Source organism: Phragmites australis, chromosome 10 (assembly GCF_958298935.1).
Source record: "Phragmites australis chromosome 10, lpPhrAust1.1, whole genome shotgun sequence".
Lineage (NCBI taxonomy): Eukaryota > Viridiplantae > Streptophyta > Magnoliopsida > Poales > Poaceae > Phragmites > Phragmites australis.
Window position 1 is genome coordinate 18,154,948 of NC_084930.1, and position 18,628 is coordinate 18,173,575.

Consider the following 18,628-nt stretch of genomic DNA (forward strand, 5'->3'; position numbering starts at 1 on the left):
GTCCTAAGCTAAACCATGCTAGAGATGTGAGCCTGGACACAAATGATATCACGGTGCGACACAACCCAAACTAATGTGACAATTCAGATTGTGGCAGTGGCGTGAAGCAATGATGCCAAAAGATAGTAATGTGTAGTGTGGAGCAATCTGGACGACAAGGAGTTTGGAGGTACTTTCAAAGAACATTGGAAATCGAATTGGTAACAAAATTCCAAGATCAAACCTTTACAAAGTTCGAAATCAACTTTCGAAACAGATTTCACCTCGACTTCCTTATCAGTTCTGATTTTCCCTCTTTTCTTTTTCCCTCTTTTCGTTTTTTCTCCCTTTTTTTCTCCAAAACAACTCTTTCTATTTTTCCCTTGATCTATTTCTATTCCAAAATGAATTCTTTCTCCATCCTTGTGCACAATAGGATCAACTGAATAGCAAAGCACAACAAGATGAGAACAACAAAGCATGGAGCGTTTGGCATTGGTCATAGGGCAGCAAAGATGTATGAGCAGAAGCAAACATTTGAGTATTGCGTGAAAGTGGTGATGATGGCATGTGCAGCAGCGATGTGAAGAAAATATGACAAGAACTTGAAACTCTAAAGGCTAGACACAAATACCAACGACTCGACATGACGATGCATCAAAAGTTCGACAATGCAAAACCAAAACTAAATTGCAAGGCACAAAGTGTTTGGATAGTGGATGATCTAACACTATATATTTTTGTTGGGCTTTTTCTCGACTGTAGGTAAAAGAACAAACTAACTGTGAGAAACAAACATCTCTCACCGATCAACCTTGAAATTTGATACCACTTTATACGCACTTGATATGCAGATGAGTATCCTTATCTTTCGATGAGAAACATACATCAGTTTGGTGGAGATGATTTTGACAATTCGGCTACACTCAAACGATAACAGAGCACCTTGGAAATCGTGAAACCAACTCCACAAGGTTACTGGCCTTGCAGTAGGTATGATTAGCTTGAGCACAAAGTTCTTATCTTTGAAGCAACTGAAGAACAATCAAGAATAGTTGAAGGCAATCTGAAATTGCAAATATAGATGAGGAATGACATATTGATATGGTGGAGTTCTGCAAAAGTATTCAACTAGGTGGTCGCAACATATAACTAGAGACAATGTTGTTTAGCCCTAGACAAAACTATGCTTCAACAAAACTTGACTATTCTAGCCACACTTGACCTCTATTTATGGGATGCAAGCCCCTGGATGCTACAAAACAAACTAAGGAAATAAAATACAACTCTAACTCTATTTGCTACAATGTCAAATCATTTTGAAGTTTTAGAGTCGCTCACGAGGAATCTGTTGATGGGGTTAGATCAGTTGGAAAGATCATGACCAGATTAGTCTCGGGTTAAGCAAATAGCCGTGCAACAAATTACAGTGATATCTTCGATTTATTGCACGGCTATTTGTTTAATCCGAGACTAATATGGAGTCTGAGTAGTAATTGCCTTGGAACCCGACTAGCTAGTTCCTACTTAGGATTTCGACCTTCCTACTGTAGGATAATGAGTAGGAATTATACTTGAAGTCGGATAAGCTCTGACAATCCGCGATAAGGGTTTGACTCGAGCTGTGTTCTCTCATATTTGTGAGTAACCAGACATCACAAGAATTAGTTAGTTGCATCCCATTCTCATAAGTATGGTTATGAACACAGAGGAACGGGCTCATCTCATGATTTAATTGATGTGCATAAGCTCGTGTCATAGGACCTTGCCATGGCATAGGAACAACTTATTCTGGATGAGTACTTGTAGTGCACGTATCTGTAATAGTGTTGTCCGCATCAAGAACTTTGTGTTCATGCTGATCGTGCCTACGGTAAGGTTAGTAACCTCCAGGAGTTGGTCTAGTGATTGCCAAGGCAATCCTTTTATCGTACGAGTGTAGTCGGATCATCAAAGTTGTCGCCACCAAACTGACGTGTGTTTCTCATCAAAAGATCAGGACACCAATCTGCATAGCAAGTGCATATCACCCATTTTCTCAAAAGTTATTGCCAGACCGAAATCAACCGAAACATGCTCCAACATGACCTACAAACTTGGGTGCGTTTTGCAATAATGATAACTTCCATCAAAAACACCCATTTGGGACATGTTTCTGGTCCCATTTTCACAAAAGTTATGACCGAAGCAAAATCAACTAAAACAAGCTCCAATATGACATACGACACGTGGGAGGACCATCTGGAGCATTCTGAGCGCGTTTTGGTACGGTGATAACTTTAGTCAAAAACACTTGTTATAATATTGGAGGGTTTAGTGTTTGTCCTAGAAAATCTGATTCTAGGTGTTGTCCCGTTAAGTACTAATCCAAGCTAGAACTCAATGCCTAGTTGCTGATCAGAGATATAAGTTAAGCTTAAGCAACTCACACACACAATGATAATGGATCTTAATGCAACCCAAGGAAGCAGCTATACAATCTGAAATCAAACAATAGAAGCTCATATTGCAAATGATATGGACAAACACTAGCTGGTTCCTAAAATAATAGAGCAGGGCTATAATACGGGGCGTCCGACCTTCTCGATGTAGAATCTGAATATACAAAGACACGCAATGAAGTGGATGAACAACACACTACCCGTGCAACATGCCTTTCACCTCAAATTCGTAGAACCACACACTCTGACGAATTAATCCACTCAACCATGCAGAACTGGATTAATTGCTCCCTCAACTACAAACAGAACAGCAAGAAGAATCGACAGTAGCTCCCAATTCCCAATCTAGATTTTGGTTTGCAAGAGGCTAAACCCTAGATGAGAACAAGAGCAATTGTTGTGAGTTTGTCTATAGAATAAACGTTGTCTGACCTAAAAGGTACATGAGTTTATATAGCCCCAATGACAGCTGGGACCGTCTTGGACTCGAAATACAAAACAAAACAAAAAACCAAAGTCACATCCGATGTATTGTTGTAATGACTAAGGCTAGCTCATGATGAATCTGACAATGGAACTGGATCAGTTGGAAAGATTAAGAGATAGCTTTACAGCCTGTAATTATAGAGCCCAAACCGACTTCGTATGAGGGATTTATGAAACATTTAATTTGCATCTATCTAGCTGCACCAATCCAAGTCCAAATCAAATTGACTCTTCCTTATCTTGTTGGTTCGTGGTTGTATTAATTTGAGTCCGTGTAGGACTTGCCAAGGAGGTGTTCCCACACCTTTGAAAGCCTTGAAACATCTGGTTATATGATTTATGCTCTTTTTCAAGCCATGGGCTCCACATGAACAAGTATCGCGTGTCGTTCTAGATAGCCCATGCAACATGCGCCCAAAACTACATAACTCTTTCTAGAATTATCCAAATCTTGCGCCATTTGTTTTGTTGGATAGTAGATGCCAGATCCTTTCCAAATATGTGACCATTGCATGCTGGAGTCTTGTGTGTTAAATTATAATTCGTGCAGATGTTGATGGACAGAACTGCACCCGTTGTTCTGCTTGTGCACCTCTACCTCCCTTATCGTCCATTGGGTCGACAACATATATTTGCACATACAAGCTTCTCTATATTCAAATCTGATCACAATGGAATAAGAAATATTAGGTAGCCTACTATTCTCATCAAGATCATATCTTAAATTACTTAGGAACAAATTCACCTTATTATGAAGTTCCCATCGACAAGCTCGTGTCATTAGTTCTTTGTATGAGTCAGAGATACTTTCAACTCTTTCAGTGAGTTCATGTTGCACAAAGGTAATTGAAGCATTCACTACAATTGGCGGAATAACATGTAATCTATAATTGGTACAGACATTCGTACCACCTCATGTTCAGGATCCGTTTTCGGATATGTATTCACGAAAGTTATGACCGGAGCGAAATCAACCAAAACAAGCACCAACATGACCTACAGCATATAGGAGGACCATCCGGTGCATTTTGGGCACAAGATACGACATATTGTTTATTCAAATTGGATCTACAAGTGAGATTTAATATGATTAAAGGTCCATTAGGGTTTAGAGTCATGATCTACTTTAATGTGATTAAAGGCCCATTAGCATGCTCTACATATGAGGAGGCGGAGCCCTGGGCGCAAGAGTTGATTCTGTTGAGGGTTTGTTCCTGATAATGTGTCCGGAAATAACGGGGTTACCTTGGTGCATCAAACATAGAGCAAAAAGCAGGGCACACGCGATATATATAGGTTCAGGCCTCCGGTTGGAGTAATATTCTATGTCCTCTATGGATGATTGTATGTATCTATTCACTCGAGTACATGCAATGTGGCTAACCTATTACAAGGAGTAGATCGGATTTAATCCAACCTAAAGCTAAAGTCGCCGAGTTCCTCCTGCGCCAAGATCCTGATACTTGCCTCCAATAGTCGAGAGAAAAAAGAGCCTCCTGCGGGGGGGGGGGGGGGTTGGGTCCCTGCCTAATGTAGGGTGATGTACTACCTCCTATCCAACAGTAGTCGATAGGAAGTCCTTTTCCTTGTCATCCAAATAGGTAGATCTGTCTTGGATACTAGTATTTACGAGTTTTTTAAGCATTAAGGCCTTCCTAGTATACATCTTCTGGATTCTAGGTGTATCAAGTACCACGGATTCGGTTCCATAATATTCGGAGTTGTTAAGTATGCACACTGTATACCCTGTCTGTATATGGTATACCCCTTAGTTAGATATGCAACAGATTCGACCACCTAAACCTCTGGACACTAGCTCTTCCTGAACTCCCTACGCAACCCTAGCTGGACGCAGTGCTAGCATACTGACGTACGGCATTCCATCCCTGTACGTGTGGATACCATGGAGGCGTTGCTGCAATTGTTGCGATGCTGATCGGCAATAAGGACACTAGGAGGTGATCAACTACTTCCTCTACGTGGTCGCGGAGGCGGTTAACGGGATCAACTATCTCATCTTTGTTGTTGTGGAGGTGGCCGATGAGCGACACACTTGCTCGAAGCCGCTCAAGGAGCAATGTACCTGCTCGAGGAGCACGACGCACCTACTTGGAGCTAGTTAGAGAGCTGCCTCTTCTACATTGATGTGCACAACTTTGGATCAGTCAACTCCAACTCTTCTTTCGCTACGCTGCGTGTCTAGTAGTAATGATCTACGGTCCCCTACTCGCATGGTTTCTTAGTTGAACGTGGTAGAGAAAATTATGTTTTATGCAAGCGTAGCCTACTTAGTTCCCCAACAGTAATATTAGAGCCTACATGCGTAGTTTTTGATCTAGATCGGTCACATATAGATAATATGTTGTAGTAATAGATTGAATCTATTATTGTTCTTGTGATCGGTTCATGTGATGGATCGGTTGATGCACGGTTTGGTGTAATTGGGATTGGATGTGATGTGAATCGATGGAACATATGACCAAAAAAGATTAGCTCGCTCTCCCACCTAGTCACATGTGCAACTTGGCTCTACCGACTGGAATCACCATCTGGGCTAACAGCATGCACCGCTACATGGCTAGAAGAACAACATATCGAGGTTGTGTGTGTTGTTGACGTTTCCAGAAAACCTCACGCGATGATCAATACGATTTATCCAATGGCAATTGAGGCATTGTGAATGACTCAGAATTGACTTAATATGATCAATCCGATGAGATTTTCATAGTGATTTCATAGATACAATCTATGTATTTCTGAGAGATTTTCATCATGATTTTCAAAGCTGCTCCCCCTCAAACCCCGCCTGCTGATCGGCCAATGGGACCACCGTTGTGTACCTTACACACATAGATTGTTATAATAACATATTCATATCGCGTCATTAGAATTCGATTCTACGCTTAACTTGTTTTTGCAGAGAATGACGTGACTAGTATGGTCTTATTATTTATCCATGTATGTAATTTTATTGCCTGCGTGTCATTGTTAATTAATATCTAATGATGTCTTGTTATTGTGTAATGGCCTGCGTGTCATTGTTAATTGATATCTAATGATGTCTTGTTATTGTGTAATGGCCTGCGTGTGAACATTTGATACTTGATATTATCATGTAATTTATTGCTAGTTATTAGATGTAGTAGCTTAGTATATGATCATGGAACCTTCAAGCATGATGGCTACAAGGACATGAAGCTTGGCGATGGAGATTACCCTGGAAGGGCTATACTATGTCACAGTTAATCTGATTATCTGCAATGTTTTATGTTCCCGTCATACTATTCTTTCATGATTTATATGGTGGATATGATTACCATGATAGAGTAGTTTTCTAAAAAAAATTAAAAGTAATTGATGCCCTTCCAATAGCTGTACCTATTAAAATTTGATCGTTGTGTGGTAGGTCTACCAAAGTAGGCTACCTTCAACTATCTTATTAAATGGGATGGATGTCGGACATCTGTAGCGTAGTGTTAGTTTACTTAACAAAGCTATCAAAATAGTTTTGGGCTTTGGTACATGGTGCTGGGTGCCGGCGGGCATTCGGTGCCATCGAACAAACAAGAGTCACATAGGAATGTGATTAACAAGTTGTTGCTTACTTGCGCCACTAGGTTTCGAGCGGTGATGCCAAAGCTCACTAGAACTTAGATGAATATGGATCTTGGAATACTACATGTCGTTAGAGGGAAACGGTTGTAAAATATATAGAGGAGTGTCTTTTATTAAAAATTTTAATAAAAGATTCACATAAACTCAGTACTGCATTTGCATATTTATTTTCTATTGTAGATCATAGCACCTACCACTAGTAATGCTTCCAGTTTTAACTTGCGATTGATTCTTTGAAAAGAGAAGCCTTTTGGAACAAACTTTATTGATTGGTATCATAATCTGAGAATTGTTCTCATGCAAGACCAAGGCTAAGACTTCAGATGAGATCTCAAGATTTAAGCCTAAACCTGTTGAAAAGTCCAAGGCTGGCCCTGCTGCTGATGATGCTTGCCACCACTTCCATAAGCCTGACCATTGATGGAAGAATTTCAAACTATACTTGAAAGAACTCAAGAAGAGGGGAAGTAAGACTTCCACTTTAGGTATGCATGTTATTGAAATTAATCTTGCTACTCGTCCTAACGATTCATGGGTATTTCATATCGGTGTAATGATTCATACTTACAAATCGTTTTAGAGACTAAGAAGGACTAGAGTATTGCAAGAGGCAAGGTGGATATTCGTGTCTATAATAGTTCTCACAGGCCATAAAGGACAATATCTCTCATACATAAAGTAATGGACAATAGGAACATAATTTTCATAGAAGTGCTCTCAGATATTGAGTAACAATTGGCCCCAGGTTAAAGTTCTGCTCCCTAATTGTTCTAGTGAATACATCATAGATAGGGCAATGTTTTTGAGATTTCAGCTAGCAAATCGAACCTGATCTAGTTCTTCAAGATGACATTATCATGGACATGGCTGCTATGCCAACAAAGTGCACAAACTCTGAATAGAACAAATAAGAAAGTGCCGAGGTAGGAGAACTGAATATCAATTTGCAAAATGACTGCTCAGAGAAGCTAACATAACAATTTACCAAGTATCAAGTATATTAGACAGACTTTGAACTCATAACAACACACATCCAGGGGTCAATTTAACATATATTGCACTGGATAACCAAACCAACATGGATTTCTCAGTGTACAGGTACAGAACCAAACATACAACAAGTAACGTCTAGGTCTATGCTAGTGTACTCAGAAATCAAGCCTAGTCTCAGTTCATTCTTTCATCATAGAGCATAAAGCACATGTAACCTGTTGTCCAGATTAACAGGGTAGGGAGGGAGGTGATGATAAAATTTACCATTGTTCTATCGGTCGGCGAGGCGGATAGGCGCAGATGACGGGGCCGAGCGGTACGGGGGATGGTGGCGTTGGGGACAGAGAGAACGGCCTCTGGGACAGGGACAATGGGGCTCTAAGGAAGGGGACGGCGACCTCCGGGACGGGGATGACGGGGCTTCAGGGACAGCGGCCTCTGGGACAGGGACAACAGGGCTCCAAGGACGGTAGCGTTAGGGAGGATGCGGCGAGGATGGCAACGTCAGGGAGGAGGCGACGGGAGGTGTTTCGACGCAGAGGGCATAGGCCAAGAAATTTTTTCTAAGTGTCAGAGGGCGGGCGTCGAGAAATTATATAGGGGAGGGCTTTCACTGCTGGCTCAATATGAGTACCGGCAGTGACCTTCACTACTGGTTCAATATGATGACCGGCTGTGAAACTGCTTTCGTTGCCGGCTCAATAAGTCCACCGGTAGTGAAAGTAATTTCACTACCGGTCCAATATGTCCATCGGTAGTGAAACCCCATTCACTTTTGGTACTGTAGGGTGCAAAAAAATTATTTTAGTTTTGCGCGCTCCCAGAGAATCAAACCCATAACCTGCACCAAGTAAGAACGAAAAACCGTTGGGCTACTCTAAAGTTTCGATTGAGTTTGTACTATCTATATTTATTAACATTCTGTTGACCTAAAATCCTAATGCATATTTATTTAAATTTAAAAGATTACCTTCACTACCAGCTCAATAGGATGACTGACAGTGAAACTACTTTCACTGCTGGCTTAATAAATCCAGCGGCAGTGAAAGTAGTTTCACTGCCAACCCAATATGTCAACCGGCAGTGAAACCCCTTTCACTAATGGTACCGCAGGGTGCAAAAAATTTATTTTAGTTTCGCATGCGTAGAGAAATTGAAGCTTCCATAACAAAAAGTGAGGTATAATTGCATCTAAAACAAATTCATACATTGTAATTAATACAATTTAGCTACTTTGTTTTAACAATTTGCCCTTCATTATGATCACGGCATATATAGGAAGGTTCGTCGGTGTCTTCCATGGAACCTAAGTCGATTTCCTCTCCGAAAAAAGATAGCACGTTGAATTGATTGTAGTCTTCCTCGTTAACAACATTCTCCACTGCGACAATACTTCTTTTTCTTTGAAGAACCACGTGGCGCTCCTCCTTGTTAGCCGGGTCCGGGTCCTTTACATAGAAGACTTGCATAACATTATTCGTAAGTACGAATGGCTCTTCTCTGTATCCAACAAGTTTTTGGTCCACTGTAGTCATACAGTACTTGTCGATCTTCACACCCCCTGGGAGTTTGACCCATTGGCACCGGAAAAGAGGAACCTTTAACACTCCATAGTTGAGCTCCCAGGTCTCCTATATGAATCCGTAGTAGGCCACCAATTTCCATTGCAGTCATAGGTATCTATACGGATACTGCTATTTTGGTTGGAGCACTTATCATCCTGAGCTCTCATATGAAATGTATAGCCATTTTCGTCATATCCTAAAGTTTCTATATTAGAGGTTGCTAATTAAATAAAATATAAAAAATACAATTGGATCTTGCTACATACCTAAAATCATGGCTAAATTTTCTGATTCATTAAAAATCAAAAATAAATATGCTCATACCTAAAGTTTCTATATTTTAGACTTCTAAATTTATTCCTATGGTTCATTAGGATCAACTTTGAAGATTTGCCTCTATAGGGATAAGATCAACTTTGGTTTTTCAGGTAACATTTTGTGTTAAAATGCTAAATATAGGAATAACCTTGGGGATTTCAACTTACTTGAGCCCAAGAGGCTCCTGCTAGAAGTTTGCTTGCTGTTGGGGAAAATCCAGAGTTCACTTGTGCTAAAAAATGAATAAAGGGCAAATGAGCAAATGGAGAGGAAAGAAGGGATTTTGTTTGGATAGCTAAAGAGAGCTCATCTAGACCTCCTTCTTGACCAAAATTGAGCTTGAGTGATGGGGGAATCAATGCAGGAGAAGAGACGAAGTGGTTGTTGCCATAGGGGATTTTGTGAGGGAGAGAGTATTGAAATGACTCTGTTAACTCGAGGTAGAAGAAGATGGGGAAGAGAAAGATATCACTGCCGGCTCATATAATCCGCAGGCAGTGATGTAGAGATATCACTACCGGTTAGTAGATTAAGCGGGTAGTGATGAGGTGTGGGTGCATCACTGCTGGCTTAATCCATCAACCGATAGTAATAACCCTTATCACTGCCGGTTCATAACCCACGATGACTGATTCTTCCCATATGGCTAATGAACCGGCAATGATTCCCCATCACTGCAAGCCCATGAGAAACCGGCAGTGATGGGACGGCTTATAAGCCCAGTTCTGTAGTAGTGTTATTAATTACTCATATCATTGACTTAATATCTCTACCATTCATTTCACTTGTATATTTTGTGTTTAATAGAAGACTTGGTGTAGATTGTAAGCTCATGCTCTGTGTCATAATGTTGCGTTCAATTCTTAAAAAGCTACTACCTGATGATGTTAGGGGTATTGTACATAGTAAATTATTGATGCCATGTCACCATTTAATACAATGGATTTGATCTGAACTCAGAAAAAACCATTTGTTTCTCTTTTACAGCTCAATTATTGCATTTTCTTTTCTGTTTTGTATATGCCATATACAATAACATATCCATGTGATGGCATCCTGATATAACCTAGCACGTTTGGTACCCAAACAATTACAGCCAAGTGACCATCGTCTACTCAAATAACACGTCTAAGAACAAAAGGTCATATTCAGCTACAAAGATTAATCTCCAGGTAATTATCATTTATTGTTTACATCTTTAGAACAACTTTAACATTTTTTGGGTAACAATGATAATGAAAATCCAAGAAAAGAAACTTCGCATAGCAAGAAACCCAAATACTAAGGTACAACCATATACCTTATTATAAATCTCACTTCTCAACATGTTCTACTTTGCTCGTATTACAGAATTCAGAATATTAGTTTCATTATTACAACACAACTTAGCTTACTGATCATACACCTTAATTGACTTCAACTTAAATTCAATAGTCGATATGGATCAATGATATATTGGGAGCCAAGCCATATTGAGCAATCAGTTGATCAGAATCATTATTGGATGATACAGTTATAGGATGCTCTACTGCATTTTTTTCTAAAGATAGTACATAGACCAATGTCGAAACTAAGTTTTCAATGAAGCTGAGTATGCATGCAGTTAAGGCTCAAAGCTCCAGCCATCAAAGATATGCTGTAGGATTTTGTTTGCAAAATATAGCTCTCTATGGATGCAATTTGATATGCATACCAGGGTTTGACGATCCCATGGCCTGTGTCTAGGATTTGGCAATCCCATGACATGTGCCTTGCACACCAGGGCTTCCATTTGATCGTACATTATGGAATAGGCCTGGATTTACCATAATTTAGTATTTATGGTTTGGTGTGCTTAATTGTTTTCTAGGAAGATGCGGAAAGATCAATATAGGTTACTGTTATATCTTTGGATTTTTCTTCCCTTTTAAGAAGAATGCATAATGTGTTTTGTTACTGCCTTTGGTGCTCAAAATATTGCGATTTCACCAATCACATAATTATTTGGTTTAAATTGGTTGAATCAGTTCTTTGATTGTTCAATGTCCTTTTTCTAGAGATGTTAACTGATGAGGATATACTTTCTATGGATACACGCATTCCTCCTACCACACAACGGTGATAGAAGGACCAATAACGCGAGCACGAGCACGCCAACTTAATCATCAAGTGAACTTGTTCCTAGGGCTGCTCACAAATATTTACAAGAATAGATTACTATTTAACTATTATGATGATTTTATTATCCTTAGGAACCAGGGAGAAGAACCACACAAGCCCAAGTATATAAGTGGAGGCGAGTTCAATTCGGATTCGGCCCTCCTAACAGCAGCAAATGATAAAGGACATAACTGTTGATTCCGAAGGATTCTCGGGGCCCATGAGTACTTCATGGAAAGATAATTTGGTCTACTTTCAGATGGATCCGGTCTCATCTCAAAATTCCTCCTGAGCTATCCGTAATCGTTAAAGAGAGTCGCGTCTGTTTTCCAGTCCGAATCAAACTTGGGCCTTGTATTAGAGTCCAATTCGGCTTCCTGTATTTTGGCCGAAACTTCTCCTCTTCTATCTCATAAATAGACAGTCGCACCCTCTTCTAGGGTTTGAGTTTTGATAGAATAGATCTAGCTTTTGCTACTTTGCCTTGTAAATGTGCGTGTCGGCTAGACCGCCCGATTACTTGCTTTCGAAACCCCACCACTTCTATGTTCAGATTGTGCTCTTCATCTATATTCGCAATTAAGTTGCTTTTTCATCTTGTTCTTGCTCGTTCTTCGATTGTTTGCAGAAACAAATACCCTTGTGGTTAGGATGATTGTGCTCCGAAAGAACACAAACAACTTCTAGAGTTGGTGTATCGATCGCTAAGGCGTAGCATTCTTGGATGGTGTAGTTGGATCGTCAACATCTATTCCACCTAAATCGACATCTACCCCTCTCATCGGAAGTTCGGGACCAGTGCATCTATCAAGTGGTATCAGATTTGAGGTTGATCGGTGAGAGACTTCTAGTTTTTCTTTTTTTCTTTACCTACAGTCCACAAAAACCAAAAAACAAAAATAGTAGATTAGTTTTTTTCCTCATGTTCCAAAACACGTTGTGCCTTTTACTAGTTCTGTGTAGTCGAGGCTTGTTGAGTTTTCGGTTACATCGTCATGTCGAGTTGCTGGTCTTAGCGTCTAGTCCTTTAGAGTTTCGAGTTCTAGTCACATTTGTGTCACCATTGCAACCACCACCACCAGAACCATCGCTGCTGCAATCCTCTCCACCACCACCACCAGAACCGTCGCCGTGTTTATTTACATCATCTGCTCACAAACTGAGTTGTAATCCGCAAGTGTGAGATCTCTGCAAGTGTGAGATCCTTGAAAAAAAAAAGAAAAAAAAAGAGAGCAGAAATATACCCCTGGTCACAAAAAAAAAAGTTTTGTGCTGTGAGTTGTTTGTTTGGGAGTTATTTTTGCCTTAGTGGAGGATTTCAAGCTCCTGCAAAAAAAAAGAAATAAAGAAAAAGTGAAAAAGAAAGAAAAGACGACGAAGAAGGAAAAAAGACAATTCAGAAGCTTGTGCTTGTGTTTTCTGTTTCGCTTCTAATTGGTGACTTCGTTTGTGCCTAGGCTCGCGTCTCTAGTACGATCTAGCCTAGGACTTGCACGGTACTGTCGTTGAATGATTATTCAACTTGTTTTGACTTACGTGGTTCTAGTTTTTCCTTGCTACACTTTCAGCCTACCTAGAGCTCCACAAATACGACTACTACTTCACAAGAACTAGCGACTGCAACATTGATACAACCATTCGCTGGAGGTTGTTCCTATCTTTTCGGTTGCTATCACCTCCTGTTTAGCTGGTAAGAACAAGTAAGAGCTTGGTTGAACAGGTTGAGAGTGAGAGAATTGACATACCCACATTCGAGTAGTTCATAGGGCATATTCTTGTGATTTTATTGTTTTGTTGTTTTTGTGGTTTTTCACTAGCAATGGCAGGATCTCCGAAGAATGCTACGCCACCACATTTTCCTCGTACCAGGGGCATCATACAACACTTTGAACGCCAAGTTAGACTACACACTGAAGGTCTGAATGAGGATGTGCAAGTGACCAATGAACGACTTGGTCAGTTGGAGGCTGCTCAAATTGACACAAACAGCAAGCTTGCAACCTTGGAGACTTCTGTTGGAGAGATCAACACCTCTCTCGCGGGGATTTTGCAGCGCCTAGAACAGATGGGTCGTGCCCCTCCAGTGGCTAACACCATTGCGGCCACTAATGGTAACCTTCGCTATAACAACGGTGATTTACGCAGCGAGGTAGCAGCAAACAACGACAACTATGCCACTGACTCCGAGCTTGATGATGTGGATGCACGTGATCGATGTCGATTACATTTCAATCTCATCGGCATGGGTCATATACTCCCACGCCGCGAGGTACGTGACAATGATGAATCACTAGGAAAGATTAAAATCACAATGCCACCTTTTGATGGGAAATATGATCCTGATGCTTACCTCACATGGGAACTAGCTATTGATAAAAAAATTTGATTGTCATGATTTTGGACATGTGAAGAGGGAATGTCCAAGCAAGCGCGTCTTGATTGTGCAGGTTTATGGTGAGTTTTCTTCTGCTAGTGATTTGGATGAAGATACATATGCTATGCTTGCAGGTGACCATGCAGGGAGTGGAGATGGTCATGATCAAGACGAAGAGCACATTGGTGCTGAAGATGCGAACCGCTATGAGAGCCTCATTGTGCAGCGTGTGTTGAGTGCACAAATGGAGAAGGCAAAACAGAATCAGCGATATACTTTGTTTAGCAAGCTCCGAGATGGTTGAAAAGCTTGCATTGAACACCAAACCGCACATGCAGCCATATTACATTCAATGGTTCAACAACAGCGGCAAGGTGAAGGTAACACGGTTGGTGAGAGTAAACTTTGCTATTGGTTCATATTATGATTCTATTGACTACGATGTTGTGCCTATGCAAGCATGTTCGATGTTGTTAGGTAGGCCCTGGCAGTATGATAAAGATTCTTTGTATCATGGTAGAACTAATCAATATTCTTTCGTGCATAAAGAAAAGAAAATTGTATTACATCCTATGTCTCCTAGTGCTATTTTAAAGGATGAAGTTGCTAGAGCTAGTAAAGAGAACAATCAAAAGCATGCTAAGAGTGATAGTTAGATTGTAGCAAAGGAATTTGAGAATAAAATGGATTTTGAGAATAAAAGAAATTTAGAAATTCTCAAAAATTAGGTTCATTTTGTAGATAGGCCCCTAGAACTTCAAACTATCATAATTTTTTGCTCATAGCTCCGATTTGGGCGATTTTCACTCTCAAATTCTCTCAAAGGCATGTAGAATCTTTTTATAGTGTTTTTTTTTACCTAGTTTTAGTTATGTTTGGTGTACTATTCTTAGTTTTTTCTTTTGTGTGCTTTTGCGATGTGCCGATTAGGAGGTGTGTAGTTCCTGAACCTGCAAGACCAAGCTTTTGAAGACTTCGAGCAACCCTCCACTAAAAAAAGTGTCCTTGGACATCTTGTCTGTTGTTGGAGTTATAGGTCAAGGTTGCATTGTGCAGTAAACCAATGTCTATCCTTTTTCTTGACTTAAGCCCCATAGTATGATTTTCTTACACTTGCGGAGTACATTATGTACTCACACATGTTGCCCCTTTCTTGCATTCTTCTTCTTTTCAGAAGCCGTCAATGAAGGTGCACCCTTTGCTGGAGACGACATCGACCCAGAGCTCCTTTTCTAGGCTGGTGATCCCCCGGTTAACGCTTGTGGAAGATGGAAGACCCTCTGGCACTGGAGTTCTCTTTTCTAGTGTATTTTTCTTCTAGACCCATGAGTCCTTTTATAATAAGTTATAGCGTTAATGTAATAATGGCACTATGATGATACACTGATGATGTAACGCATGTATGAAAACTTGATCCTGGCATACATGTGTTGTAACCTAATTTGTTCCTTTCAAATCGAGTGTTACAACAGGGGGGAAGAAAGATACCTCTTTAAATTTCGAGCGCCTCATCAGCCTCTTTAGACCATTCAAACTTGTCGTGTTTGTGCAGTAACTTGAAGAAGGGAAGCCCCCAGTCTTTGAGTCGGGATATGAAATGACTAAGAGCTATCATGCACCAATTTAGTTTTTGAACTTCTTGTACTGACCTGGGGATGCATTTCTTCAATGGCCTTAATCTTATTAGGTTTAAATTTGATTCCCCGATATGACATTGGGTACTCGAGTAGCTTTCCTACATAGACTTCGAATAAGCACTTCTTTGGGTTAAGCATGACTCGATATTTGTGTAGATTGTTGAAGGTCTCTTCTAGGTTAGAGATAAGGTCTTCCTTCTTTTTAGTCTTGATGATAAGATCATTAATGTAGGCTTCGATATTTCGACCAATCTGGTTGTGAAGAGTTATGTGCATACCTTGTTAGTAGGTGGCATTTTGACATAACCAAATACGAAAGGAGTTATGAAGGAGGTTTTCTCCTTGTCCTCAGGATGCATAATAATCTAGTGGTAATCGGAGTAGGCATCGAGAAAACTTAAGTAATCGCATCTAGAGGTTCAGTCAACTATCTGATCTATCCGTGGTAGAGGGTAGGCGTCTTTCGGGCAAGCTTTATTGAGGACGGTGAAATCTACGCACATGCACCACTTCCTGTTTGACTTTTTAACCATGATGGGGTAACCGAGCCACTTAGGATGATGCATTTCTCTTATGAATCCTGCCTTAGTGAGCCCTTCGATTTTCTCTATGATTGCACCCTTCTGGTTAGGTGCAAACTACTAGAGATTCTATTTCACTGGCTTTGTGTCGGGCCCGATGGCTAAGTTGTAATCGGCCACCTCCCTGGGGATGTTGGGCATGTCAGACAGTTGTCATGCAAATATGTTGGTGTTTGCCTGGAGGAAGGTGACGAACGCGAGTTCCTATTTAGGATCCAGGCTAAAGCCTATCCAAATGGTTTTGGATGACTCCACCAGGTCCAGAGGAATGGTTTTGACATCGTCGTGATATTTGATGGCAACCTGGGGCCTCAAATTCTTAGTCTTCATGTCAGGTTGATGCTTAGTCACTGTGTCGAGACTCCACTTGTCGTAGCAGAGGCCTGCTTTAGGGCAACCCCTGACGGTGATGACTCCCTTGGGCCTTGGGATCCTCAGGCACTGGTAAGCATTGTGTGCATCAGCCATGAGCATGGCTAAGGTTGGTCATCCTAAGATGGTGTTGTACGCCGTCTCAAAATCGACCGCATCGAACATAATCTTCTTTGTCCGGAAGTTGTCATCCTTCCCGAAAGTGACGCGAGCAATATCTGGTCAATTTGTGTGGCCGAAGCCCCGAGATCACATCTCTATAGGATGTGAAGTAGACGATGTCGCTAGCTGAACACTCGCGTTAATGCATGAACCCTCAACTCTTCGAAATATGTCCAACACACACCTATAGATGATCGTCACGAGATCACGAGTGATGAACTCCAAGTCCCCAATTTCCAACGGAATGATGACTTGACCTGGGATTGCAGAACGATAAACAATGATTGCCTAATTCTCTCTCAGCTGTCCTAGCATAAACGCTGGTATAAAAGAACAAGCAATAGCTATGTTTCAATCTTATGCATAAAGTGTTCTGCTCGAAATATTACAAGTCTAGAAATATATAAAGGCCTAGGACAACCAGGGGTTGATCTAAACTCCTCTTCTACTAGGATTCAACTAATACTTACCTAAATTGTGCTACAACCGACACAAAAAGGTGCGGCCAGAAATAGAGGCATGCAAGCCTTGACAAACTCTCCTATATCGTTCAGATTTGATTGCGACTTTCCTTTTTTATTGTTTCGGTTCAGGCAGGTGTAATCCTCCTAGAGTTCCTTTCCACAAGGTCTTCTTTTCTTTTCTCTTGGACATATTTCCTTCACGCGCGTTCTTAATATGTATAGAAAAATGTTCCTTTTAATCGGAAAGTGATGCCCTTTATTGTTACATGCAATTCGGATTGAATCACATGCGTGGCACACCATGGTGCGTGGCACACCATGCAACTACACTATCTCCCTAAAAAATAAATTAGCAACATGCGATGCATCGTCGCTCTTGCTGCATGGAATAAAGTGTGCCATCTTCAAAAATTGATCCACAACAACAAAGACAGAATCTCTCCCACTCTTAGTTCTAGGCAATCGTAAAATTAAATCCATACTAATATCCTCTTATGGTGCATTAGGAACAGGTAAAGAGTATACAAACCATGTAGTAGATTTGGCCTTGTGGCAAGTAATACATCACTGTGCATGCCTTTCCACATCACGCCTCATCTTACGCCAATAAAAATGATCACTCAGCATATAAAATGTCTTCTCACGTCCAGAATGCCCCATCAATCTACCTGCATGAGAATCCTGTAGCAAGAGCAAATGCACAGACGATTTTGGAACACATAATATGTTAGTGCGATACAAAAATCCATCATGTAAGTGATATTTTTTCCAGCCTTTTTCCTCCTTATCTAAATACTTTAGGTTATATTGAATTTGATGTTCTTTATGATCTGAATAGTTTAGAGGATAAATTAAAACTTAATTTTGACTTACCATGCTTATCACAAAGTACTTTTTCATATTATTGGTAAATACAATGATAAATTAGATTATATGGTGCATCAAGTGTATATTTGTTCAAATATGAAACCCCCTACTATTATACCACAATGTATCATGTCAAGTTTTGCTAGTTCTATTTGCATCCTACAAAATAGTTCTCAATAATGGGAGCGTTGTTGGTTGTTACCATACAACATAACCATTGCTTCACCTTTCTTTGTACAAAAGATGCAAATTCCTACCAAGTTGTCATACAATACCATATATTTTAAAGAAGGGTAGCAAGTAGTGACACATGGACCAATATTGTCTATTATGGCAAATTATGGTCAGGTACAATCGTTTCAAAGAGAATTGCACGTGTTTGATAAAGAATTTATGATATTACATAACGAGAGTTCTTTGTGCATTTTGCTTTGTGTAGAAACTTATGGGCAAGATAATGCTACACGTAATTATACACATCTTCCCAAATCAAGGATGGTTTGCTGTAAAGAATGGGAGTATGATGAGAACATCACTCCTTCGTATATATATAAGGTGAACTCGTTCCTCGCTGGTCATACTTTCTTGATAAAGGATGTGATGCTACTTATTTCTTATGATGTTTGTTGCTTAGG